This window comes from Bos mutus, chromosome 5 (genome assembly GCF_027580195.1).
Source record: "Bos mutus isolate GX-2022 chromosome 5, NWIPB_WYAK_1.1, whole genome shotgun sequence".
Lineage (NCBI taxonomy): Eukaryota > Metazoa > Chordata > Mammalia > Artiodactyla > Bovidae > Bos > Bos mutus.
In genome coordinates this window covers 89338565-89364168 of record NC_091621.1, presented here as the reverse complement: position 1 = coordinate 89364168, position 25604 = coordinate 89338565, and the positions used below count along the sequence as shown (strand labels likewise).

The following is a 25604-nucleotide window of genomic DNA, read 5'->3' as shown; positions in this document are numbered from 1 at the left end:
AATTCAGGAGGGAACCAGGATGCAAAAGAAGCCAACCCACTAGCCTGCAGAGCTTTTCAATTTAGGTCTATTTATAATTCTTCCAGGACTTCACTTGGAGTTCTGAACATTCAGTGCTCTGCCCCTTTTCTTAACCTCTAAAGCTGGAGATTATAATCCTTTTCTTGTAGGAATATTGCCTGGATTACACTCAATATTGTATATCAGATTCCTAGCATAGGGTGTCTCATGAACTAGGTGTTCCGTAATTGTTAGCTGCACTCCTCTCTTCCTTCAATCAAAGCTAGATTTTGATCATTAATAATGTTCAAAGCTTCATTTTGTACTTGCTTTGAACTTATTTGAATCCAAGAAGAAAAATATATCACTTTCTCGAGGCTGAGATCAACACTTCAAAATGGTGATTCAGTTAACATCTATGTATGATCTCTGACAATGTGGTTTTATTAAGATGCTGTATCTGGTGCAAGTGTGAATTCTATCTTTTATTCATATAAGTGTTCCTTCGTGAAAGAAACAAAAGCTTTAGGACCTAACTATAGATCTCTCTTCTTGTTACAATTTTTGATTTCTTGTTGCAGATATAAACTAGGGAAGATTTATTGTGATTTTATCCATGGAGAGTCATCTGCCTCTGGGTTATATTAAGTTTAGCATGTATGGATTGAGAGAAGTTCCACTTGGAAAAAGAAATAAATCTGCCTTTGCATTGTTTTGTCCTATAGAGTCGACAGTTCCTTCAAAGAGAATCTCATAGGTTTGTTTGTCTAAATTGGGTGCAAGGAGAAAGACATAATGTATCATTGCCTACTGGAATAGATGGTATACAGAACCTGCGAAAATTAGTTTTCTTTTCCCAATGATTCAGAGAATTTCTCCGTAAGTCTACTGACCAAAGATAAGCAAAAGACTTTTTAAAAAAGCAAATAACTTGGTTACTGCATTAGAGTCCATCAAGAAGTAGACACCAAGATGTGATTCAACATGTAAGAAGTGTTTTGCAGGGAAGGCATAGGAGAACCTGTGATCCAGGTTTGACACTTACGCAAGGAGAGAGGGAAGGAAAGAGGACTGAGTAGGAAGAAGCAGGATGGTAGCTAGATGGTTTGGCTAGAGAGATGAGAGTCAGCCACTGGAGGAGCCCTCTGTCTCAGTAGAATGGCTGCATTCACAGCCCTCACTGTGCTCAGTCCTTGGCCAGGAGCAGCCCCTGGAAACAGGGCCTTGGAGCACAGATGACCCTGAAGTCATAGAGGGCCAGCTGGTGGGGGCACTGAGTTTGTTATATCCTGACCACAGGAGACCTGAATGGGGTAGTGGTTTGGAAGTATAGCCCTGAGTACTGGCTCTAGTTGGGTGGTGATGGTGGTGGTTTAGTTGCTAAGTTGTGTCCGACTCTTTTACAACCCTATGGACTGTAGCCCGCCAGGCTCCTCTGCCCATGGGATTTCCTAGGCAAGAACTGAAGTGGGCTGCTGTTTCTTTCTGACCCAGGGATTGAACCCCCATCTCCTGCATTGGCAGGCAGATTCTTTACCAGTGAGCCAACAGGGAAGCCCCTGGTTGGGTGCACTCGCCACTAAGAAACAGACCTGGTGATTTCTTTGAGTTCTGACACCTTACTTTCCTCCACTGTAAAATGAGAAAAATGACTGTATCACAAAAATGTATGTAGCACACCTCACAGAGTGCTAGTCAAGATTGAGATTCTTTGAGATTCTATATAAATCCACAGTACCATGCGTGGCATAGAGGACATGTTCAACATATATTTCTCTCTTTTTAATGTATTCATAAAATGCAGTTGAGAGGTATAGGTGAATTGTATCAGGGGATTGTAAATATATTTTAACAACAGGTAGTTCATGTAATTAGAAGGTATGGTTTCTGCCAGCAAGCATCCTTCATGTTCGCCTTCTCAGAGTCACCCAGTTTAGCTCTCAGGCTTCAGCCCTTATTTTTATGAGGCTGTCAACTGTGCAACAGATAGACCAGCTGCCGACCTTGACCATCTTCAGGTAATTTGCTCTAAAGCGCGAGGTAGACAGCACTCTCTCTTCATTTCCTTACCCCTCTAGGCTTCCTATTCAGCTGAGAAGCAACTTGCACTGTAAGTCTGCATTTTATCTTGAGCCTCAAACACCTTGCGAGTCTTTGCTCCCCTATGCTTCTGCTCCTAAACCAACTTTCCTTGCACCACAAAGCACTGAACTCAAGTGGCCCTCAGTGCGAGCTACTGCTGTGATGAGTCACAGAGCCACCCGCACTTTGTTTCATTAGATTTGATCACTGCCATGAGCAGTCCTTCGATTGTCAGCTAAGAGACCCTTCAGGGAGTTGTCCCTTAATAGAAAGTCTCTTTTCTTCCCTCCTGTTGTAACTTTAAATTAAAAGAAACTGTAGAGGAGCTGGTGGCCTTGCAGCAGTTCATTCTTCTACCCACTGGGAGAACAACATCTGAGAAAAGACGTTATTGGACTGAGAATTGAGTTGTTGCTATTTTTTGGGGGCCAGAGTCGGGGGTGGGGTGGTTGCGAGGGAGGATCTGGCTCCCAGTAAGGTCATGGGGGGTGGGGGGCGATTCTTCGGTGCCTGCTGGGGAGGCTTTGGGGGAATGGAAGACATTGATTTAGCATCTTGGGATAATGAGATCACTGGTGTCTTGCCCCTGAGTTTTAGGTGGTTCTGTGTATTGTACTGTGGGAAACTGGCACTGGGACAACTTCAGAATCCAGGGAGGATGGGAGGCAGGAAGAGGGAGCTAATTTTTGACACATTCCTCTGATGAGTGCCCCCTCTAGGGAATCTGTGCCCAGGATAAGGACTGCTTACTGTGAGGCTTTTGGCATAGTTTTCCCCAAATAGTGAGTGCTGGTTGCTTCCATGTCACTTGTTAAAAAGATTGACAAACTGAATGTTTGGAGAGCCCCTCTGCTGAATCCGACACTGTATTCTCTGCAGTTTCGGGTCCATTCCCATTCTGGGTTAGAACCTGCCCTCATTTTGGATGTCTGCTGGGATTCCCGGGTGCCCTTCATGGCTACTGAAAGCTGAAGTTGTTTGATGGGTGGTAGCAGGGGCTGACTGCGATGTGCATGGACGTTCTTGTGATGCCCGCTGTCAGTACGCCGTGTTGGCAGCCTGTCACATGTATCTGGCACAGGCGGTCTCATTACTTTCCTCTTGGACTGGGAGCTGCTCTGGAACAAGTGCATACCATTTCTTAGAATTCTGTCTTGACTTTTCCTCCTTCACTTTCTCAGCCGCATCTCCACTGTACCCTGATGGCTAGCAGAATCATGCCTTTGCACATTAAATCAGGAAGTGAAGTGATAGTTTTAATGCACACTAACTAATCAAACAAATCTCCAAGTTTGTTTCTGTTTTCTGTTTTGTTTTTTTCGGCTGCTCAGCCTGTGGGGTCTTAGCTCCTGGATCAGGGATGGAACCCAAGCCCCACTGCGTTGGAAGGCAAAGTCTTAACCACTGGACCACCAGGGAAGTCTCCTTTAAGTTTGTAAAGAAAGTTAATATGTGCTAAGTTGCTTCAGTCTATCCAACTTTTGGACTGCAGCCGACCAGGCTCTTCTATCCATGGGATTCTCCAGGCAAGAATACTGAAGTGGGTTGCCATGCCCTTCTCCAGGGGATCTTCCTGACCCAGAGATCAGACCCGGGTCTCCTGCATTGCAGGCAGATTCTTTACCATCAGGAGCCATTAGGAAAAGTTGATAGGCTCACGGTTTGTTTCTAGGGACCTCCTCAGCCCCATAAACATGCCTCCCTTCTTCTGTCACTGCTTATTGGGCTTTTCTCAACCTTTCTCTTCCCACAAGGTCTTTCTCCTTCTGCACCATCGCCACATGCATAAAGTTAATCTCACCAGAGGAAGTGAGAAGTGGAGAGTTTGCTATATATACAGTTGCCTGATTTGAAAGGGGGTAGCAATAGGTGACAAACATTTGGAAGCTGAGCTCCTTGAGGGCACAGCATTGTATTTCCAGCACAATCACAGTACTTGGAACAAGGCAGCCACAGAATCAATGATGGCTGAGCCAACTTGTCTTGCAAACTAAGCTGCATTCTGATTCAAGGCACCCACCGTGATGGGGAGGTGAGAAAACTAATAGAGGTTAGGCATCAGACCATGTTCCAGGCACCTGCTAGGTGCTTTACATGGATAATCCCATTTAATCCTCACAGCCCACACATTAAGTGGCTATTATCTCTTTTCCACAAACAAACTGCAAGGGGTCAGGTGCCTGCTCGTTCTCCTCAACTAGTAAACAGGAGAATCACTGCCTGGATTTCAGTCTTTTTGACTCAACCCCTCGTGTACTCTTTCCATCATGCCCTGGCCAAGATGCTGGTGTGGGTTCCTATCCATGAAATGCGAGCACTAACCATGCCTTCCTGTCTACCACAGGGGACAGTTAGGAGCAGGTGAGAAGTGTAAAGTAATTTCTAAACATCACTTATCATTATCAAGTACCCACTGATCCATTTACTAAGCCAAAGAATATTTATTGAACACACAGATAGATATTGCTTAAGCTATACTTAACAGGAAATATTTTTACTTGAAGCAGAGATCCTGAATACATAAAAACTGACATCAAAGGAATTTATAGAGCAGTGTGTCTCAAAGGTGATCACCCAGTCATCTTGCTGAAAACCACCTGGGATATTTTTGAAAATATGCTTTTCTGTCCCCTTCTCAGACATAAGAAACCTGAACCCCTGTGGTTGGGAAGCCCTCTAACCCTGAATTTTTAACAAGCATGACTGGTGATTCTTTTGCACATAAAAGTTTGAGAACCAGTGATAAAAACTTTTTACTGATTCACGTTGGTAGTAAGTTATATATATGGCTTATAGAGGTAAAGTAAAGATGCTCAAGGAGTAGTGGAAGTGCCAGAATAAAGCACAGGTGATTGTTGGATTGCTAGAAAGACTTTTTGGTGATTTGGATTTAGGTTTTTGGTCATTTATTTAGGTTTTAAAGAACCTAAGGAAGTTTGGGTATATAGAATGCTAGCATGCTGAAGGTCAAGAGTGGTGGGACCCGCCACAGAGTGGGTTGGGTCGGGGGAAGGATGGCAGTTATGTGCATTCCAGACTTAGAAAGATCTTTCTTTTCCAGGACAGATGGAGAGGTAAACTGAAGACCTGGGGTTGATTGATTTATTCAGTTCCATATCCCAAATATTTAGAACAGTGTCTGGAACATAGCAGTTGCTTAAAGACCTTTGCTTAACAAATGAATAAAAACAGGTGGAGGGAGAGAGCAATGTGGCGAATAGATTAGAATAGCTTGATTATGATTATTGTGGTTAAAGAAATAGAGAAGGAAGATGCTGGGAAGGAATCCTAGTGAGACCAGATAAGGACAAGTTATAATTAGACTAATATGGTCCTTACAGGAGAGTGCCTTCAGACAAACAAATAAACAGTGCAAAAGCAAACCTGGGGTTTGTATGGGATCAAATCATCCAGCTGCTGTTTGTGTGTATTATCTTGGGAGCAGCAATTACTACATGAGGATAAGGACTGAGTCTGTTTTGTTCTCCAAATGATCAGAGTCCTTAATAAATATTTATTGAATAAGTGACCGGGTTTCCACATGGGCTGAAAAAGAAAGCTTTTAAATGATGCAAAAATATCTTGGAAAAAGAGAAGAAGAATCTTGATGAATGCTAACCAATAATGGATGATGATGAAAATAGCAAATCTTCATAAAAACTGCAAGTTCTTAGGCAGTCTGTTTGGAATTTAGGAGCATCTCCGTCTGATGGTTTGCCTGCCCCCAGACAGTGCTTTGCTGTTCACGTCACTTTCACTTTGCTGTGTCGAAAATCCACGGTGATGCCTAGCACAGTGCCTTGCCCAGGTTGACTATTGAATAAGTAATTGCTGAAGAGTTCAATCCGTGAATGAAGGGTATTGACTTGGGGTGGGGGAGGGGGGAAATCGAAAGCAGATGAGGAAGAGAGTTGCCTTCCTTCACTTAGAATTCCCAGAGTGGCCTGTGGTCCAGTGACCTTTAGCAGGCAGATTTCCCATATAACTCAAAGCCTGGGTATTGTAATCTTGGGAAGAAGGATGCTTGCTAAGGTAATGACTGCAAAGGTGGGTTCAGCATTGTTCAAAGAGGCAGCCATTCATTTGATCTGGAATGTCAGGCTGGAAAATGTATTGGGGGAAGAAACGGTAAAAAGTAATTCTAAACCTAACAGGAGTTTCAGTAGAAAAATGGCTCTAATTCAAGCGGTGTAATGTTAACATCAATGTGCATCTCGTGGCTCAAGCCCCGCATCCTGCTTTGGAAATAAAAGGAGATTGTGTAAAGAATTAGCAATACAAGGCATTTTTAAGTGCTTTATTGCAGAGGCCTGTGATACTCTGTGAAATCTATGCAGGCTTTTTCTTCCTGCTGTGCTTAATTTCAGAATCTGATGCTATTACCTATCCTTGGAGAAAAAAAAAATCACTCTCTGTTAACTCTTAAAAACCGAGTTTAGCATTGTGCTGGCTTTCAACATAATCTTTCTGACATTTCTTGGGAAGAGAGAAGTGGCGCATGAAGCTATAGAGGGGTTTTTGCCTCCAAGTTTAGTATCCAGGATTGCTTCCAGGGGGCGGCATTAGAGTAAGAGGGCAAGTTGGAAATAAATGTCGAAAGCATAAGTTTAGAAATGGCTCAAGCAGCTTGAAGAATAAGGTCTCTGAAAGAGTTGGCAGAGCTTGTGTTTGGCATAGATCCAGATCAGAAGCCAGAAAGGCAGATGCGTCCTAAAGAAGATCAGGCAGAAGCCAGGACAGGAGTTAACCCTTTACAACAGAGATGACTATCTTCCTGTGATATGAAGAGAAGCCCTCCACATAAGTTCCCTGGCGTGCCATCACTGTGCTACTTCACCTGTCTAGCTTGAAATAACAGTTGATGTTGATTGATAATATACTGTTGCCAAGCATTGTGCTGAGCAGTTTATTTTTATTGGCTCTTCCCAGGAATTCTCTGATGTAGATACACATGTTGATCCATTTTACAGATAAGGAAACTGAGCTGGCCCCAAGTAGTACAGCTGGCATCTGGTGGAGCTGAGACTTGAACACAGAGTGGTCTGGCTCAGAGGCTGGGGCTCTTGCCCACTGTAACATGGGAAGTATATTTTAAGTCCAGTTGAGTCATGGCTCAAAATGATGCTTGTGTTTTCCTCTTCCTCTATACATGTACCTTTATCCCTCTAGGACAGGCTCTTTTTGGCTTGTTTCTGAACTTTGGCAAAGTTCCCCAAAGTGGGATCTCTCCTTACAATTGACACTGTTTACCGCTGTCAGGTCAGTCTTCCTGACATGCTGTTGAGATTGTGTTGCCTCTCTCCTGAACATGCATGGTGCCTGAATACCACACCCCAATGGGATCCAGACCTTTAAGTTTGCTTTCTAAGGGCCTTACCATGTTCTCCAAGCCTTCTACTTTTTCAGGCTCATATTGGAAACTGTCCTTTTGAGACCAGTTTGCTTCTGGTCTGGATTCAAGCTGAGCATGGTTTCCCAAATGGCTCTCAAAGTGTCTGCGACACATGAGCCTTGTCAACTCCTCTCAGAATGCTCATGTCAGGGGCCTTCCAAGGGTATCTCATGAAAAGCCAGTGCTTGCATCTGAACTCTGTGACTCGAGGAATTTTCCCCGAGTTCCTTTTCCATCTGCTTCAGACCTCCTCATTGTCTGACTTTCCTTGGTTCCCAATCCATTTGACTCTGGGTTTAAACTTTCTCTTTTGATGTGTCTATTCATTCATTCAGTTCAGTTCAGTTCAGTTGCTCAATTGTGTCCGACTCTTTGCAGCATGAATTGCAGCACACTAGGCCTCCTTGTCCATCACCAGCTCCCGGAGTTCACTCAGTCTCACGTCCATCGAGTCAGTGATGCCATCCAGCTGTCTCATCCTCTGTCGTCCCCTTCTCCTCCTGCCCCCAATCCCTCCCAGCATCAGAGTCTTTTCCAATGAGTCAACTCTTCGCATAAGGTGGCCAAAGTACTGGAGTTTCAGCTTTAGCATCATGCCTTCCAAAGAACACCCAGGACTGATCTCCTTTAGAATAAACTGGTTGGATCTCCTTGGAGTCCAAGGGACTCTCAAGAGTCTTCTCTAACACCACAGTTCAAAAGCCTCAATTCTTTGGCACTCAGCTTTCTTCACAGTCCAACTCTCACATCCATACATGACCACTGGAAAAACCATAGCCTTGACTAGACGGACCTTTGTTGGCAAAGTAATGTCTCTGCTTTTGAATATGCTATCTAGGTTGGTCATAACTTTTTTTTCCAAGGAGTAAGTGTCTTTTAATTTCATGGCTGCAATCACCATCTGCAGTGATTTTCAGTAATCAACAAATATTTGTTGAGCACCTCCTGTGAGCCAGACCCCACTTTAACTGCTAGAGTGTCTGTGATGTGTGGAACAGGCACATACCTTATATACAAATCCTTGTATATCACCTGACTTTATGACTGTAAACTTTAGAACTGTATTTTGCAGGAGTATATACAACATGGAGGAGAAGTGTCTGCTATTTTGGCAGGACAGCCAGAGGAGGCAGCCATGAGGAAGTCATATTTGAAGGATGGTTACTGAGGTCTCATCGAGGTCTCATCCCTGGTGGCTCAGATAGTAAAGAATCCCCCTGCACTGTGGGAGACCCACGCGAGACCCAGGTTCAATCTCTGGGTTTGGAAGATCCCCTGAGAAGGGAATGGCAACCCATTCCAGTATTCTTGCCTGCAGAACTCCACGGTCAGGGGAACCTGGTGTGCTACAGTCCATGGGGTTACAAAGAGTCAGACATGACTGAGTGACTAACACTTTAATGAGAAAAAGGGGACAAGAGAAAAAACCTTTGAGACATACGAGTAGTATATGCAAAGGTTCCAGAGAGAGATGGGTGGGTGTGTTCTTGGAATTAGAAGGCCAGCGTTGCTGGAGCAGAGTGACTGGGAAATGGACATTGATGGCGCTGCAAAGGTGAGTCTTCGAAGGTGACTCTTCAAATAAGAGTGATAAGAAACCCATTGAATAGTTTTAAGCAAGAGACTGATAAAATCTGTGGCCAGAGCATGTAGACCAAATTTAAGAGAAGAAGGAATGGATTTGGCAAGCTTGTAAGGAAGCTGTTGCAGTGATTTACACAGAGAAAGATAGTGGCTTTGATTTTGGACTTTAGCAGTAGTATCAGAGATGGAGATGATAGGAAAGGTTTTACAAGCAAACATGGAGGGGAGATTACCCAGTTTCAGTGCTTTGTATTTGCCCCCACTCCAATTCTACCAACCTAATGGAATATTCCATCTGATAATTAATCATTGTTTTCTTGTTCATAAGTTTGGGGAAAAGATGTGTAAGTCCATATGCCTCCCACGGATGCTGCTGACTGCATCTATACCTCTTTTAGCCCTTGAGTATTTAAGCATAGTAGAGAAGAAAATGTCTACCCACTCCAGTATTCTTGCCTGGAAAATTCCATGGATGGAGGAACCTAGCAGGCTATAGTCCATGGGGTTGCAAAGAGTCGGCCACGACTGAGCACATCAGCAGCATTCAAGCAGAGAGATTTGACACAAAATGTGTAGTGTCTTCTGTCTCTACATATATATTTGCTTTCATGTTTCTGGACTTTCCTTTGGTTTATATCATACTTTCCCATAGATTTTCTGAAACACTACCCATCCCTTAATTTCCAAGTTGAAGTTTGCTTTTTTCACAGCATCCTTACAGAATCTACTGACTGATGCTTTCTCCTTGTGATCTGATGATATTTACATCTATAGCCACTTTTAAAGCTTTGACTGTTCCATGTTATAAGCATATTGTGAACATGTCTTATCTTTTGAGAGATCCTGTGAGTTTGCCTACGGATGTGGATTTGTAGTCCGTATTATACTCCTATTGTGGATCCTCATTTACATCTTTAGTATGGCAGCCTACTTAACCTCTCAGTCTGTGATTCCTCATCTGCAGAATGGGGATAATTATATGTACTTCATAAAGCAGTTGTCTAGAATCAATGAAAGAAAGAGTATAAAGTCTATAAAACAGTCCTTGGCCATAATGAGTTCTGCTACATGATGACATTTTATGATCATAAATGTTATTCTTTGAAATCAGAAACCTGTGTCTTATTACTACTTTTATCTACTTGGAGCTCAGTAAAAATTTATTGAGTTCACATTTAAATTTAAATTTATGTATCACTTCTGCCAGGGGATACAAATATAAGTACATCTTGGTTCTTGTCTGCACAAACCTCTACTTGATAGGGAGGTTAGTAACATAAACTGGTAATTATGTATCAGTGTGATAGGTATAGTGTTAGAGTATTTTGAGAGCAAGGAACAGAGGTTGGGGAAGGTTTTCTAAGTGAATTGAAGGGTGAGTTGAGTATTTTATTAATCAATTAAATATATATTGAAATAATGTATATATGTTGTGTAAAACTCAAAGCTACATAACAAAATAGCACACCTGTCTTATTGATGATCATGCCACTCCTATTACTTCCAACTCTGTATCTGTATTTCTGAATAAAATGTTTATTCCTTATTTTCCAAGAAATGTGAGTTATTGATTGACTTCCTACTAGTTGGCCTTGTTATACTACTCTTCCCCCACCCTTGCTTCCTAACATCACACATATTCCTTTTCCCATTGTCTCAATGTAGTTTCATCTCCCTCCTTTTTTAGAGTTAAATCAGTTCAGTAAACACAGTTACAGGAATTTCCTGGTGGTCCAGTGGTTAGCACTCGGTGTTTTCACTGCTGGTTTGATCCCTGGTCGGGAAGCTAAGATCCTGCAAGCTGTAAGGCACCCCCCCCAAAAGAAATAACCCCCCCAAAACAAAAACCCAAACAAACAAAAAACCAAACACACAGTTACTTTAACTCTGTAAGTGTTGTTGACCACTGAGGATATTGTATGTTGATTACTTTTACTTTTTTTGTTTTTCTGGAGTTAATAATGGTTTCTATTCAAACCCACAAGTTTTAGTAAAAGTGTTCAATGTTTACTGGAATTTCTGAGTCAGGCTTAAAAAGGGGGAGTAGCATAACCAGGGTAGACTTTGGGGGCAGTCAGCCGTGGTTGGAAAGATCATTTTATCACTGACATCATTTAGAATTATTCTTAGAATTAGATAATAAAAAGCCCATTGACTTTTAGTTAGTTATATTGTTCTTAAAATGCAGACATTGCATCCACTTATTGCCTATACTTGGGCACACTGCTCCTGCCAACCTGCCCTTGGTAAGGCTCTGAGTTAAGCTTAGAAAGGCAGAGGGAGGTACTCTGAGAAGGGAGGAAGGTATTCCAAGCAGACAGGACAGTGTGACTAAAAAGGCAAGAAGGTGAGAAAGAGCATGGTGTGTTTGTGAAATTACAGACAATGTGGTGTTGGTAGAGCATAAAGTACGTGATAGGAACCAGCTGAGATGAGGCGGTGATGTTGGCAGTGGTCGGATCAAGGTGATCTTTTTGTTATAGACCCAAAGGCCACAAATTCTGTCTTGTAGGTCATGGGGAACCTTATGGTGTTGAATAATATGGTCTGTTTTGCTTGTGAATGAACTAATGGTATACTGGATAAAAAAATGGAAAACTCTCCTTAAGTCAGCAATTAAAATCCATATTTGGTGACATGTTAGTACTTTAGGGGTACCCCACCAGTGAAGTTTTTAGAGCACACAGTCCTTTAGAATGTGTGCGTGCACACATGCACATGTATTCACAATTCATGTACATGTGTTGTATTGGACCTAACACTCAGCCTGCAGTAAACACTAAGGGCGAGGTTCAGTTTAAATGACAGTTGAAGTAATAGTAGTGGTCGTACATCAGGGTTCCCTGGAGACCAACTCTGACACGTAGAGTTGCACGCATTGGGTTTATTGGGATGGCTCTTGGGGACAACAGCCATGAAGGGCTGAGGAGCCTAAGGACTAAGGACTGTGATGCAGCTGAGGCTTCCTCTAGCCTATGCATAACTCTGGAACTGGATGGCTCCTCAGAGATGTCCTGAACTGAGGCAAGTGGGCCAGGCCTTTGTAACCATATGTTGGCTCTGGATGTGAGCCATCCCTGGGGAGCAGGGGAGGGGTAGTTCTTCAGAGGGGGGCTTAGATGTGAGTATTCAGCAGCCAACGCTCTTGGAAGCTGGGAAATCAATGCCCCTAAGAAAATCCCATGGATGGAGGAGTCTGGTGGGCTGCAGTCCGTGGGGTGGCTGAGAATCAGACACGACTGAGTGACTTCACTTTCACTTTTCACTTTCATGCATTGGAGAAGGAAATGGCAACCCACTCCAGTATTCTTGCCTGGAGAATCTCAGGGACGGCAGAGCCTAGTGGGCTGCCGTTTCTGGGGTAGCACAGAGTCGGACACGACTGAAGCGACTTAGCAGCAGTAGCAGCAGCAAGTAGCATACTACAGTATCCACTAAACGCAACCTTCTGAGACTCTACTTTTTTGAATTCCTATAGATTTTCCTTGAAATATGGCTGACAAAGGGGTAAGCAGTGGGTCTTAGAGATACAGTTCTGCCATTTTCCCATGTTCACTTGTATTTGCATTATTAGTATTACTTTGAAAACCTCTGGACTTTTGTAGGATTATATTTTAAAATCATTTGTTAGCTTTATGTGAATTAATTTAGCTAAATGTTTAGAGGGTGTAGTCCATCATGTTACAATGTGTGACAAAGAAGACAGTGGCATTAACATTCAGTTCTTCTAGTTGTGACACGAAGGGCCCTGTGGCAATCTATTAATAGTTAGATTAAAAAAAGAAATGTGGATCATCTGGAACTTCCAGCTTTGGAGAAAATGTCTTTATGAAATGAGACCAAGAGACCATTTTAATTGGAGGTAGGATAGCTGATTGGACATAGACATATGGTGGTGGAGATGGTGTCTCTCTGTAATAACAAAGGAGGAGGAATTCTTGCCGAGTATGCAGACAGGAGTGTAATCTAGGTTTTCCGGGTTCCCAGACGGGCATCTAAGTCAGTGTTCTCCTAACGTCCTTTGATCATTATATACACCATCAATAAAAAAGAAAATATTGCTTTACTAATAGTAAGCATACAAAAAGAGACATTAAAAGGCCTGAGATAAAGAGGGAATAAGGAATATCTATATAATAAAAATGTAAGCAAAAATTATGATATTTTCTTTTATCATGCTAGTGGATTTTTTTTTTTTTTAGAACCCTTCTTGAAGACTTTTTCAGCTAGTTTTCTTGAGTGTAAGTTATATACTAAATAGGGGAGAAAGTACTGACGACAGACTTTGATGGTTTTATGAGTTTGGTCTGTGCAACTATTTAAATGTGATAGCATGAACTACAGGTATTAAAAAATAAGGTTTTAGAACGGGCTTCCCGATGGCTCAGTGGTAAAGATTCTGCCTGGAGTGCAGGAGATGCAGAGATGTGGGTTTGATCCTTGGGTTGGGAAGATCCCTTGGAGTAGGGCATGGCAACCCACTTCAGTATTCTTCCTTGGAGAATCCCATGGACAGTGGAGTCTGGTGGGCTACAGTCCATAGGGTTCCGAAGAGTTGGACACGGTTGAAGCAACTGAGCACACACGAACACGAGGTTTTAGAACACAGTTGTGGTACTTTACGATATTTTAAAAATCATGAAGGGAATGTGTGTGTGTGTGTGTGTGTGTGTGTGCGCATGTGTGCGTGCATGCTAGCCAGGGTCATGATGACTTAGCATTTCCTCATGTCTAGCAATTCCTCATAATTAACTAGAAGGTTGGGGCCACACTGACACCATTACCCCTCTGAATATCTGGCTCTAATTTATGAGCCATATCCTGCCTAATATGCCAGAATGCTTTTGAATGTTCTCTCATTGCTTATTTTTTCTTGGAGTCATAGATTTGTAAATCAGTTACATGCAACAATGAAAAGATGTCTTTATTTGTGTCTCTCAGCAGTAGAGAACCTAAGAAGACAAAACCTTTCATAAATGTAGTAAGTTTCTTCATGTCCTTTTGAAATTTTAAATGTTTAAAAGCACTTTTATAGCAAAACTCAGCCTTACTTTAAAGAATTATTCTAGATTTGTTTTGTGTCTGAACTTTGGATAGCTTGGCTTCCTTATTAACATCTTTTATTTTCTTAATCAAAGTTCATTTTAGTTGTGTTTTCATTTTATGTTTAACAGTTTCTGCTTACAAAACGTTGGTTGCTTTGAATTTCTTGGAAGAAAGGGGATAAATACATTTCAGGTAGCATTATTATTACTTTTCATTGAGATTAAAAGGTAGCAAGATTTGCAACCAGTATATAGAAGTCTTAATAAGGATATAGTGATCATGGTTGGATTCCCAAGAAAAAGTAATCACATAATCTTAAATATAGTTCATAAGTTATAAGGTAGAACCTCATTATGCTAGAGAATGGTACTTTTTAAAATAATAAATAATTGATTCCTTTTTAAATATACATTCAAATGATCTTTCTAATTATTGAGTGAAGGACAAATACTGTCTCTCAAAAAATATTGTGCCCTGACATTTTCAGGCGATTCCATCCATATTTTTATTCTGTTTATAACTATTTGCATACTGATCTTAATAGTAATTTAAAATTTACAATGTTGTTATATTTTACTGTGATTAACTATTATTCATTAATTTAAAGTGTGTTTATTGTGAGTCTGTTCTTTGTCACATATAAGATATGCTGACTAATGGGGTTACCAGGGTGAATAATAGAGATTTGGTCCCTGCCCTTATGGAGTTTCCAGTTTAGTGAGAAAAATGGGGATTAATCAGCTAATCATACTTGAGAGACATTCTCTTGTCTAGTGTAATTGTGACTGGTAACTGGATTGTTAATTTAAAAAAATTGCTAAAGCATAGAATCATAGAGAAATGACATATTCCCTATATATTTTAGCATTTTAAACAGTGTTTAATCAGTTGGTTTATTGCTGTTCCATTGTTTATCAATATTTATTAATTTACCAATTAATTGATGTATAGTTGGGGCTTTTAAGGATGAGTCTCGAGTGCCACTGCTTGTCATCTTGGATAAGTCACACTCGAGATGTACGTTCTATGGTTTTTGATTTGCTAAAAATGATAGGAGAGCTAAAAGGCAAGCAATTTAAGTGCTGAAATTGATCTTTAAATTTTTAAAAAAATTTTTATTCTAATTTTATGAAGCTATTGAAACATAATGTGAGTTTTTTAAAAATTTATCTTTATTCCTTCCAAAACATTCAATCTAGTATTACAAATAACATCCTTTTTGCCCTCATATTCTCACTTATGTAATATTTAATGAATTTAGTCAATTACAGTAACAAATAGAAATGATATAAGGAGACTTGGATCAAGCAGACAAGTAAAACAGTTAGAGTAGGTGTGTGTGGTGTGCTGGAGTAGCCTTTTCGCCATTAGGGTACCATGGCTAATTCTATGTTTCACAGAGGGGATGGAGCACATGAGTTACTCTGGTGATTAGGTGAATGTAGGTTGGCTGTGAAGGTTTTACTCTAGGAGTCCGGAGGAGGGCTATGAAGTGTATTATGGAGATGAGTGTGGGGAGCTTTAAGGATATATTATAGGGTTGTTCAGTCGCTAAGGAATGTCTGACTCTTTGTGACCCCATGGACTGAAGTGCACCAGCCTCCCTTGTCCTTCACGATCTTCCAGAGTTTGCTCCAATTCAGATGCATTGAGTCGGTGATACTATCTAACCTACTCACTCTCTGCCTCCCTCTTCTATTGCCCCAGAGTGGCTGGGGCACAGAAAAGAAGGGCAAAAGTCATGAAGAAGGAGGCTGGAGGAGGGGGCAGGGGTCCTGTCACGTAGGGTCTTGTAGATGCTGCTAAGGTTCTGAGTTTTTATCATAAAAGTAAGGGCAAGTAGTTAAAGGATTCATATTTGCATTTTTAAAAAGATCATTCTGACTGCTGTTTGGAAAATGGAATGAATAGGGCATCGGTTCTGTAGTGATTAGAGTGGTCTAAATAAGAAGCCTTGTCCTTGTCTCCAGACCCATTCTTCCATTCTTCAGGGCCTTATCCTGCTACAAGTCTAAACGGGTCCTTGAAATACTCGAGGAAAAGCAGAACCTAAATTCATCATACGTATAAATCTTTCAGTATCCCCCAAGACCAGGAATAGTATTTTCTATAGTGTACTTTGCTTACCATTTTTCCTTTTGTATTTGTATTTATATTCACAGTTCCAGCACGTCATGTTTTCAAGACAATAGGAAAAAAGGGAAAGGCATTCTTTTAAGCCTGTACCACACTATTGATTTTCTTTGAAAGGACAACAAGTGTGTTTATTTTATCACTGTGAGTCTAAAAATTAACCATGAAACATCATTTTCTACTTCTAAACTAAGTGTAACAAAGAAATGCTTTATTGCAACTTCATCAATAATTCAAATGCAACTTAAAAGAAACTAGGGCAGCACAAGGAAAAAAAAGCACACTTGTTCCATAATTGAGTCGATTAAATAGTATTGAGTCCCATTGTCATATTCATATTGATGAAACAACTTTCATAACTGCAGAGACTCTAATAAGAAATAAGACCTCAGAATTATGAGACAATGTCATAGACATTTCTGTATTATTTTTTTTCTACTGTAAAATACAAATAGCGAAAGCAAGCTTTTCCTTGTGTGCGATAATGAAGAAACAGCTTTTGAAAGGTGCTCTTATTGGGATTTTAGTAGTTTTCAAGGCTGTGCAGTAATAGCCCAAGCTATTTTGGAACTGTGCATACATTAGTGTTCTTGTGCAGCAAGATACACTAATGTGTGAAAAAGTATACGATCGCACCTTGTTTAAATTTGCAGTTTTTGTGCATAATCCCACAGTAAGCTCTTGTCAGGATTTGACTGCACAGAGGAGTAGAAAGTTTAGAGCAGGCTACAGATTGGGGTCGGGTGTAAATATCCAACTATGAAAATAAGAAATTTTAAAAATTACATTTTTTTGAAAGATCAAAAGAGTTCAGTTTATATGATATGTATAAATCAACCTATGGTGAGTTTCGCCCGTGGAAGCTTCAGAATATGCATAAATAACCTTCCGAATGAAGATGTATATCTGCTTTATTTTGCATTTGCAGAGTGTGAGTGAAAAGTACGGAGTGTGATTTTTAAAGACAATGATCACATTATAATTTATGCATTCATATTAATGTTGTTTTTCAAAATTGTCACCCAGAGAAGCAGAACCCTGATTCCATTGATGCCCTTGTTCAAAACATTTTGGAAAACTTCCTCTCCGAATTGTCTTTTGAATCATTTGCAAGCCTGACTAAAAACATCCATCTCATTACTTTCTATTCGCATTTTATACCAAGATTCATCATGCTTTTTTTTATTCACCAGAGTTGGCTATAAATGTCTCTCTGAAATGATGAAAATGGCTAAAATTGACTTTCAAATTATGAAATTTGTCACCATTGAGGATATTTAGAAATGTGTATGCATGTGTGTGGTACAGACTTAGAAAGCAGTTTCTAAAGGAGGGAGAAATACTTTGAATAATGGCTGAGCTTTAGAGTGAGTAAGTGGCCTTCTCAGGTGACCGTGTGAAGGGAAAGCATGTTTGGATGACATGGTATGTTTGTTTAAAAACCAGTCACATTACTTTTTAATGACCCTGTATATTAGTTTTCACAATGTATACAAAGAAAAATGCAAATATGCCTTTTGGAATGCAAGGCCAAAATATCTTACATAATTAGTAGCATATTTTATTAGTAAGACAATTAAAGAATTAAGCAACTACAATGTTAATTATGTGTTGGTAGATTCTCCAGATATTGGTCTTTCCATAAGAATGTCTCTGTATAGTTTTACTTTATCTAAATACTGTCCTTTACTGTCTGATCCTTAACGTATGTGTATTTCCATTAGCATCTTACGTAATTCATACTTATTTTCATGTCATTTGAATGTACTAGTGGGTAGCATGTGAAATTTTCATTTCAGTTGACCTCTTCCTAGTAAGTAATTGACGCAGTTTTCAGAACTATTAGTGCTATTTTCTTAACCATCAGTAAAAACCCAAATAGTCACATGTACTTGAAATGTAAAATAATTGGAATGACTTCTAAGTATTTTCTTAGTTTACAAGAAACCTGTGATCATTCAGGACAGCTCACACACAGTGTGTGTGTTAAATGACTTATGAATAAAATGAAAATGCATTAGTAATGTACAGATCCAGAATGACCATTTACCTCCAGTTTGAACATCTCTATTGTGTTCTTTTCTTCAGTGGGTAGGAAATGAAAGAAGCAATCAATGGAGAGACTCAGTTGAATAGTTTTTATTTTCCGAGTATTAGATTTGGTATTGATATTAGAAGGAAAGCAAAGAGCTCGAATATAATTTTGCCATGGTTGGTTTTTGTGACCATGAAAGGTAAGTGAAGATTAGATGCCCAAAGATCACAGAGAGTTTAGGACAGCTTTCTGAGGCTGGGCAGGACTCTTGTTGGTGAGTAAAGTTTTATTGGAACACAGCCATGCTCATCCATTTACACATTAGCCATGACTACTTTCAAACTGTAAGAGCAGAGTTGAATAGTTGTGGCAGATAGTATCCAAAAATATTTACTCTGTGGTCCTTTAAGAAAAAAATAGCTGGACCTGTAAGATCAAGGACCACTAGTTGTACCTGACCTCCCCATCTTCATGAAAACTCCAAAGCATTTAGAGAGCCTGTTTGGAAATTAGAGGCAGCAGCCACAGAATATTTGGAAGATGGCTACGATCCATTTGTCAGAAGATATAAAATGATGCAAGGTTTAGGAGAAACTCAAAGCAAGAGTGGACCCTATAGCAGGTCTGGGTTTGGAGTTAGTGCAAACAGTTCTGCCCCTTAGGTCATAAGGCTCAGCAGAAGCCCAAAGGTAGTTTTTGACTTCCGGCTTTGGGTGTCACTTGGTAGCTCTTTGAAAATGAATAGATTTAAGTGGAAGCAACCTAGATGTCCATCAGCAAATGAATGGATAAAGAAGTTATGATATATATACACAATGGAATATTACTCAGCCATAAAAAGGAACACATTTGAGTCAGTTCTAATGAGGTAGATGAACCTAGAACCTATTATACAGAGTGAAGTGAGTCAGAAAAAGGAAGATATACAGAATATCTTTATATATATACAGAATCTAGAAAAACGATACTGAAGAATTTATTTTCAGGGCAACAGTGGAGAAACAAACATAGAGAATAGACTTATGAACATGGGGAGAGGGGAGGAGAGGGTGAGATGTATGGAAAGAGTAACATGGAAACTTACGTTACCATAAGTAAACTAGATAGTCAATGGGAATTTGTTGTATGGCTCAGGAAACTCAAACAGGACCTCTGTATCAACCTAGAGGGGTGGGATAAGGAGAGAAGTGGGAGGGAGTTTCAAAAGGGAGGGTATATATGTATACATTTGGCTGATTGATGTTGAGGTTTGACAGAAAACAGCAAAATTCTGTAAAGCAATTATCCTTCAATAAAAAAATTAAAAAAACTGGTGTTTGAATACAAAGATCTGGTATATACATTTGCACCACTTTTCAGTATATCTAACACACCCTTCAGAGGCAGTAAAGACTTCTAGTTTAACATGGTATGCAATTTGTATTATAGTGATTCTTTTATCCTGGTTAACTATGTCCACATTTCTTTTTTTCTGGTTTTGTGATCCTGAATGGGTTTTCTTTTGCTGAATGCCTTTATCTTTGTTCTAAAAATTCTAAAGTCCATAGTTTATGCAGGAATTGTTCCAGACTAATAGCTACTTCCTTCATATTAAACACCTTAGTTAGTTTGCATTAATGAAATTGGGTACTGCTTTGTTCCTTTTTCCAACAGGGGGAGCAGTTTTGGGGACTGAATCAAGCTTAACATGTGCTGTCCCTTTAGTTCTTTGGAAACTTTATTTTACCTATTAACTGTCATGAATTTTTGACAACAAATGTCATATTGGAAATTCCATTGAAGGAAAGTATAACACTGTGATAATGTTTACTCACAATGTAATTATTCATCGACAATTTCTAAAATCTGTAATAAATTAGAAAATAAAACCCCAGTAACTGTTTTGTTCCTCATTAAGAAAAGTAGATTCAGAAAGCTTATATTATAAATGTATCATTGTACTGCTTACCAAAAGTTAGGAGTTTTATTCTTGTAGGAGTTAGGCTATTAAGTAATGTTTATATAATCCTGATAAACATTTCTCCATGACTGAATTTTGAGTGGAAAACTTTCTTTCCTAAAAGGCTCTAAGTGGAAAAAAAAAAAAAAGCCTGTCCTCTGACTGTGTATTGTGTGTGTGTGTGTGTTTGTGTGTGTGTGTGTGTGTGTGTGTATTTAGATCCATCTTAATACCAACTAATGCCAACATCTGGCAGAGAGATGGAGAGATCTGGGAATTTGTTGCTTGAAACCCTGGGACAAAGTGTTCTGCCCTGACCAGCAAACATAGTTGTGGACTTGAACTGGAATCTTCAGGGGCAGAAACGTCTTAAGTGTCTGGAAAATTGGCCTGTTGAGTCACCATGAAGGCACTAAAACAAAACTAATTTTAAGCAGGTCAAAGTTCAGTGATTCCCTCTGGAATTCAAACTTTTAAAAAGAGTCTCATGTTTAAGTGAAAAGGGTCAAAGTTGATGCACTGTTACAATGTTTTGAATGCTTTCCCTTAAGAACAGCCACCCAGGCTGGGATTAGCATGAGGAACTGCAAGGCTGGCACTTCAGCGTCTGGGTTAAAAATATTTTAAAGCAGTAAATGCAGTCAGTACAGAGAGATCCCTGGGAGCCTTTCTATTCAAAAATGTGTGAGCTCAGGGCAGCGACTGCAATGTAATTTAGGGCAGTGTATGCTTCATAGCTTTGGAGAATATTGCTTCCCGCTAATGTTCCATCGGAGGATGGTAGGATAGTAGTAATTTTAGAAGGTGGTATTCCTGTTTGTCTTACATCAAAAACTTCAGAATAAATAAAAGGACAAATCAACTGAACAAGAAATGTAACTATGGAAAAGTACCAATGAATCTAAATTTGAACTGAACAGATACAAAATCAGCATGGGTGTAGGAATATTTTTAAGGCGGAAGCTACGGCAAAAGCGACTTCCCAGGGAATGAACTGCACAGGTATGTACGATGTGTGGCAAATAGCCTGCAGAAACTTTGAAGAAAGTGCCTCATCAACACTGAGGTCCTTGAACTATGACCAGATGTACTGCTGTTGAATATTTGAATTGAATTATTTTAGAAAATGGAAACATAGATTTAATTTCGGTAACTGGCTCAGATGATATGTAGATATCTGAGGATGCCAAGGAATTAGCTAGTCAGAATTCCCTGAATGAGATTGTACTGGGATCATATGGTGCCCTTACCCTGACGTGTGTGATTCCAGCACTTTTGATATTACCATGTTATGCACTGCAGCTAAATGCAATTGACTAGGTATTTTCTCAGTCTGAAGATCTTGTTGCTCACTCCGATGAGACCTAAACAGCATTCTTAGACATTAAAAAGAGCCTGTCATTTTATGGGTTGTGTCTAGGAAAGGAGAGAGGAACATTTACTCTGCCTTCAAATTTAGAGACTCAGCTAAAAACTGCAGCTATGAAATTTGGCTGGTATCCATTGTCTCCTCAACTTCCTATAAAACTTTGGTTGTTCGTATTAGTTGTTTTCTTTTTCCATGAAACCAGTTGCAGAATATTTCTGTTACTCTTCATCATAAACCTGTGATACTCCCTTTGAAAAAGCTTTACTTGTTTAGTTATTTATTCAGTAAATACTGGTTATCCCAATTTGAGGAATTACATTTTGCATTGTTTTGACTGTCTCAAGAGATATGAACTCAGTCATGTCTGTTTATTTTAATGAGATAAGCCAGTCTCACGTGATAATTTTTATCAAAACATAGAATAAAAATGCATGAGGAGGGAGGAAAATCCAAGTTATTGTATGATATGATGACTCTCTGTCATATAGTTTTTAATTGGAAAGTAAGCTGAGCTGAGCTGAAAGATGAGAGGATATTTTGCATGATTCTTTGTGTTTCTTTCACTAATCAAGATTGATAGAAAGTGGTCTTTGATTTGGATGTTTGAATTCAGTTATATTTATAATTATTAACATGATAACTGCTGCTTATTTTAATGTAGTAATACAGAAAGAAGAATGAGAGAATCAAATATTGCAGAAGTTAAATAGGAAAAGTAAAATGATTTAATGTAGGAGTAGTTTTAGGCTAAGTTCTTAGATTTCTTCGAATCTTAATTATGGACCAGCAATTTAAATTTTTGAGCAGGGAATTTTCAAAACAAAACAGACTCGTGTATTTAGAGAATGAATTTATGATTGCTAGTGGGGAAGAATTGGGGGAAGAGATAGGGAGTTTGGGATAGACATGAAGACACTGCTACATTTAAAATGGATAACCAACAAGTTCCTACTCTAGAGCACAGGAACTCTGCTCAATATTATGTGGCAGCCTGGATGGGAGGTGAGTTTGGGGAAGAATAGATACGTGTATTAATAATATATATGGCTGAATCCCTTTTCTGTCCACCTGAAGCTATCATGACAGTGTTAATCTGCTATGCTCTAATATAAAATAAAAAGTTTTTTAAAAGACAAATGATATGAAGAAATACACAAACCTTAGTATATGCAATATTCTAATTTATTATTTCAACAGGACTAGTTAACAGTTTTATCACAAACGACCTTTTAAAAAATAGTGTTGCTCTGAACCTTGGCCCCTCTACGTGTCTCTGCGAGGAGAACTTTGGAAGAGTCTTCAACCTGCCTGATAGTAAACTATCATGACTGTTCTCGTTTTCCTGCATCTCCAGGCTCTGTCAGCTGTTAAACTTGCGCCAGCAGACCGCTGGCTTGACACGCTGTGCTGATCCTTTTGTTTAACTAGCATCACTCTCAGCTTCCCCACTTAAACCAGCTATCACAGTCCTCTAGGTCAACCAGATAGTTTCCCTCATCGCAAGCTCACCTGAACCATCTTCTGAGGTAGGGCCTGTGATTTCATGTCAAATCACCACCTCAGTGGGGAGCTGCCGGGCTCACCTCTATCTTCCAAGGGTTAACAGTAACCTATAATAATAATTTGGTGACACAAAACGCTTCTTTTTATGCATTACCTATTTCCAGAGGCCTAATTTAGGTTTGTATCAAAATGGATATCACAAACAGTACCGGCTTCCTGCTGAGAAGCAAAGTGGTACTGAGAGACTTTCTGTTTTCTTTTTGGTGGCAGCTGGGAGGGGTGAAGCGCCACTGGCGGGTGGGGGTGGGGGAGGCAAGCAATTGTCAGTCGCTTAGAGTGTCGCCGCCAGGACAAGCTGTGGTGGAGAATGGTTTTCAGAGGCAGAATAGCTTGATGGAATTGTTATATCAGGAACTGAACTCTGTTCTATTGCACTTGATAAGAGGCAGATTTCAGAACAAGGAAAACAGCAGAAGTGGTTATAGCAGATATCTTGTATTTCTGTATGATTTTCATACTTCATGCTCTAGCAGCAATGACAGTGCTTACCCAGGTGTAAATACAAACAATAACCCAGTGCCCAGAAAGTTTTAAACTTTGAAGTCTCTATTGAAAGTCTTAGTTCCTCATCACAGGATCCCTGGCTGGGCTAGAGGCAGTCTGATCAGAAAACCTGAGTGAATGTCAGCACGTCCCATCATTCACCTTTTACCCTTGTCTTTAAATCGCTTAGTGTCTAACCAAAACACGCAGGGCTCCTCCATTGTCCTAGATCGTCAAGCAAACAGAAATTTATCATCATAATTTTTCTTATTTAACTACACCCAGGAGTATTTGTACTTTAAATAGAAACTTAGGAAGGGCTGTTTTTCATAACTGTTCAGAGTCAGAATTTCTGGCTGTACTGGTAGTGAGAGATGGAAAATTCGGCAATGCTATCACTGAGAAGGGGTCTTCCTGGGAATCCTCAGTCCACAGAGGCAAAAAATTACCATTACAGCGAAGCCATGAGCTGATTTTAGCCCAAATGTGGGATGGTAAATGAACTGCATTTTAGAATTCAGTGATGAGGTGTGGATGTATTAATAGGCTTTCGGCTCTGTGGCAGCTTCCTGCTTCAGCCTTGGCCTTGACCGTGCCTGGTCCTCCTACCTGGAAAACAGCTGGGAAAATGGCAGGCAGCTGGGCAAATTGTCAAGAACTCCATTCCAGAACTTTAACTCTGGCTCCCACTGCAACGTTTCCCCCTTGCGTGTTTTCTGAGAGTTCAGGGTTTTTCTTGGCCGGCTGCTTCCCCAAGTGACCAGCCCGCTCCTCTTTTCTGCACGGTACCCTGGGGATGTGCTCTCAGAATGCCCGTTTCCCACCCGCCCCTGGGAGCACCAGGAAAGAGCAGCTGTCTGGCTTTGCCACTCCCACTCCGAGGAGAGGCTTGGGTGGCCCGGCCTTTGGCTTATACCTAATTTGTGCATCTGAAGCACAGCTTGCTCGGCTCTGGATCTTGGCTCAGTGATCATGCTGATCATGTTCCTATAGGTGTTCATCTTAGGGTATACTCTTGTAGGATTAATCCATATGTTTTCTCTTTGCAAGGACTCAGTTTTTAAGAGTATTTAGTGGCTATTGCAAAAAACACTAATTTTTTAAAATGTGCAAGAACATATTCATGGCATTCTTTTCGATTCCTTCAAAAACTGTGTAAAACTAGATTTTGAAGGTGTTTCTACCATAAAGCCTGCTTTCAGACACATTCTATCGTTTCCTTATGTAATGGACCATAATTCATTTTGTAAACGTTTACTCTTTCAAAGCAGGAAGACTTGCTACAGCCATGGTCTAAGAGTTTGGTCACTTCTTAGGGATGGCTCAGAGCTCCCTTGTAATAGCAGCTCCCTGAAGAAACCCAGAGAAAAGAAATAACATCAAACCTTCAACTGCAGCTTTTGTCCCATTTAAATTGCAATGGGTAATTTTGAAAAACTGTAAGTGGGGTGATGATGTAAGATGGACTTTTAACTCTCTTTTCAAAGTTTCTTTCCATTTTTGCGCTTCTTTCAAAACCTTTACCTAGAATGAGAGTGCATTTGTGTAGTTTAACGTCCTTTGTTTTCATGGTATTGTTTTTTTATAATGATTGGTGGGTAGAAATGTGCCAGGGCTTTGGGATCCGAGCCTCCTTTGGACCCCATAGGATGTCAATGGACTCATTAGGATTTAGCCAAGTTTTATGCATTATTCATAATATACATTCACAGCGTGTACACTAACGACCGTCTCCTGTGTCTGCTTAGTCAGAACCATTTGCATGCTGTATTATGGAACCATAATACAGAATGCATTTAGTCACATTTTCTGTATTATCCTTAATACATATTGTCATCATATTCTGTTATGGGGTATGCGGTGAATGTGTTTAAACAATAGCATGCACTTGTGCATCATGATTCCATAAGAACAAATGTATAATAAAAGTTGATGGAAGTAATTATTGCATATGTGCAGTAATAGTTTCTAAAAAAGC

General features: G+C 40.0%; 1 protein-coding gene across 7 annotated transcripts in view; it reads left to right on the top strand.

Annotated features, from left to right (window-relative positions):
• The window catches only part of SOX5 (SRY-box transcription factor 5), a 1177820-nt gene that overhangs the window by 5732 nt on the left and 1146484 nt on the right, over positions 1-25604 (top strand). Inside the window, exon 1 of one of the 7 annotated variants that reach the window (XM_070371196.1) lies at positions 20812-21213. The exons of the other annotated variants lie outside the window; for them this stretch is intronic. The gene's annotated coding sequence lies outside the window, so the exon portion shown is untranslated. Of the gene's footprint in view, positions 1-20811; positions 21214-25604 lie in introns of those variants that run through there. 7 annotated transcript variants of the gene reach the window in all.